The sequence below is a fragment of the Schistocerca piceifrons genome, chromosome 3 (assembly GCF_021461385.2).
Source record: "Schistocerca piceifrons isolate TAMUIC-IGC-003096 chromosome 3, iqSchPice1.1, whole genome shotgun sequence".
NCBI lineage: Eukaryota > Metazoa > Arthropoda > Insecta > Orthoptera > Acrididae > Schistocerca > Schistocerca piceifrons.
In genome coordinates, this window is record NC_060140.1 from 264,265,293 (window position 1) to 264,268,828 (window position 3,536).

Genomic DNA, 3,536 nt, shown 5'->3' on the forward strand with positions numbered 1-3,536 from the left:
GCTCGCGTGGGCGACGATAACGTGGCTGCAGCGTAAGATGTTCGAATGGAAGCAGGATACAACCTTTCATATTTCTGTTTAGCCTCGCGATAAGTAAGCCGGTCCAGGGTCTTAAATTCCATTATCTTCTGCTCCTTATGAAGAACGGGGCAATCCGGCGAGCATGGAGAGTGGTGCTCCCCACAGTTGACACATACAGGTGGAGGCGCACATGGAGAATCACGATGAGAGGGGCGTCCACAATCTCGACATGTAGCGCTGGATGGGCAATGGGAGGACATATGCCCAAACTTCCAGCACTGGAAGCACCGCATCGGGGGAGGCACGTATGGCTTCACGTCGCAACGGTAAACCATCACCTTGACCTTCTCGGGCAAGACATCACCCTCAAAGGCCAAGATAAAGGCACCAGTGGCCACCCTGTTTGTCTTGGGTCCTCGATGGACGCGACGGACAAAATGCACACCACGTCGTTCCAAGTCGGCTCTCAGCTCGTCATCGGATTGCAACAAGAGGTCACGATGGTAAATAATCCCCTGGACCATATTTAAGCTACTGTGGGGAGTGACGGTAACAGGGACGTCATCCAGCTTATCACACAAGAGCAACGCTCGTGACTGGGCTGGGGAGGACGTCTTGAGGAGGATGGACCCATTCCTCATTTTAGACAACCCCTCCACTTCCCCAAACTTATCCTCCAGGTGTCCCACAAAAAACAGAGGCTTCGTCGTAAGAAAGGAGTCACCATCAGTCCTGCTGCAGACAAGGTATTGCGGTACGTAAGGCTCCCGCTTGGCAATAGATCGGCGTCCATCCCATGGCGCAGCCAATGAGGGGAACGTCTGAAGGTCATATTGCGCAGCATCAAAGTCGACTCTACCTCGCTTAGAGGCGCTGGTGGCCATGTGACCACCAGCTTGGTGTGATTTATTGCGCTTCATTGCGCCACATTCGCCCAGATGCCACCTTCTCCGAATGAGGGCTCTCCCCAAGGGTGCCACCCAGCCAAAGCAATGGGTACCTGGCCGATATCCCGTTGCCCAGAGTCCCCGTGCCCCAGACAAGATGGGCACATACTCCTTGGCATGCATGGGGAGGAAACAGCTCTGGCATCTGTAGTGCGATCCCTGCGTGGTCAGGGGGCTACCACCAAGAGGGTACATGACGACCCCACCACAACGGACTGGCTACCGTGCTTAATTTTAGGTGCTGAAAGGGTCCACAGTTGTCGTAGGCGCTAAGAAGAAGAGTGCGCACAAGGCGAGAAGGAGACAACCCAGAAGATGTTGGGCGTAGTCCCCCCCCCCACACGACAATAGGTAACATGCAAGATGGCGGAGCATGATGGACCAATAGAAAAACACCACGTAAGGTGTCCTTCCCCAAATGACACGCACTGACAACGGAAATTTGGAAGAAAAAAATAGGTCAAACGCAAGAGGGGACCATCACAGAAGGCCGAAACGTTTGAGACTCCTTTTAGTCGCCTCTTACGACAGGCAGGAATACCGCGGGCCTATTATTACCCCCGAACCCGCAGGGGGTTGGTTGGTTGGTTGGGTTAAAGATTAAAGGGACCAAACTACAAAGGTCATCGGTCCCTTATTTCATAAAAACACAGAGCACAGGGGAACTATCCACCAGTCAAGCGAAGCACTAAAAGAAAAACTCCAGGGGAAGAAAAGCCCCATGGTCCATTGTAAGACAACATGGAAAACAGAGCACAGCAACAAAAACAACATAGAGAACAAAGGCAGATGGAATTAAAACTGCACAGCAGAGAACTGTGGCTGGCTGATCACGAAAATAATAGGATGAGCCAGCCACTCTGCAACACGTTAAAACCTCCAGCCTAAACGTTTAGGGCGGAGTCGAATCACAACACAAAACTAAGTAAAAGAGAGAGCTCAAAAGAGGGTGATGTTAAAAAAAAATTTAAATGGACCTATAAAAGCCGCTTGCGCGAATAAAACTTAAAACCCGATCTGCCATAGAGACATTGTCACCTAAGAGAGATGATAAAGCACCCTGGAGATTAAAAGTTCGCCTGAGGGCGGTTAAAAGAGGACAGTCCAACAATATATGGGCCACCGTCATAAGCACACCACAGCGACAATGAGGGGGGTCCTCTCGACGCAGCAGATGACCATGCGTCAGCCAAGAGTGACCAATGCGGAGCCTACAGAGAACCACAGAGTCCCTCCGAGAGGCCCGCATGGAGGAACCCCACACAGTCGTTGTCTCCTTTACACGCCGCAGCTTGTTGGGCACAGACAGGGTGCGCCATTCGTCGGCCCACATCCCAAAGACCCGACGGCGTAACACCGATCGGAGATCAGTGGCCGGGAGGCCGATCTCCAACGGCAGTTTGCGGGTGGCTTCTTTAGCTAACTTGTCGGCGTGTTCGTTGCCCGCTATCCCAACGTGTCCCGGGGTCCATATGAACACCACTGAACGGCCACGTTGTGCAAGAGCATGAACGGACTCCTGGATGGCAACAACAATGGGATGGCGTGGGTAGCACTGGTCAAGAGCCTGGAGACTACTGAGAGAGTCACTGCAAATGACAAAAGACTCGCCAGTGCTGGTACGAACACGCTCAAGGGCACGAAAAATAGCTGTTAGCTCTGCAGTGTAAACACTGCAGCCGTCCGGCAAGGAGCGTTGGTCGACATAGTCCGCATGAACATAAGCGTACCCCACACGGCCATCAACCATCGAGCCATCGGTATAGATAACCTCCGAGTCACGGGATTCGTCGAGGAGAGCAAGAAATTGGCGGCGCAAGACTGCAGGAGGAACTGAATCCTTTTGCCATTGGGAGAGGTCCAGCTGAAGCTGCGGCCGACGGATACACCAAGGTGGTGTATGTGGGCGGACCTGAAAAGCAGATGGAAGAGGCAAAGACTCGAGTTCACTAAGCAGGGACTGAACACGGATCCCAATTGCATGGCCTGATCGCGGCCGCCGGCGTGGAAGATGGACTGCCGCATCGGTGAAAAGGAGACGGTAGTTAGGGTGACGGGGAGAACAACGGACGTGGGCAGCATAGTTGGCTAAGAGTTGTTGACGCCGAATGTAGAGCGGAGGAACCCCAGCCTCAGCAAGTAGGCTATTAACAGGACTGGTGCGGAATGCTCCTGTCGCCTGTCGAACCCCACAGTGGTGAATGGGGTCCAGCAGTTGCAACGCTGAGTGCGACGCTGAGCCATACGCCACACTCCAATAATCCAGTCGGGACAGCACAAGGGCTTTGTAGAGCTGCAGCAGCGTGTTACGGTCGGCACCCCAAGTTGTGTTGCTGAGGCAGCGGAGGGCATTCAGATGCTGCCAGCACTGACGCTTGAGCTCACGAATATGTGGAAGCCAAGTAAGCCGGGCATCGAACAGCAATCCCAGAAAACGGTAAGTGTCAACAACCCTGAGCTTAGCATCCTGAAGATAAAGCTCAGGGTGGGGATGGACAGTGCGACGCCGACAAAAGTGCATAACACAAGTCTTCGCAGGAGAAAACTGAAACCCATGGGCTAGGGCCC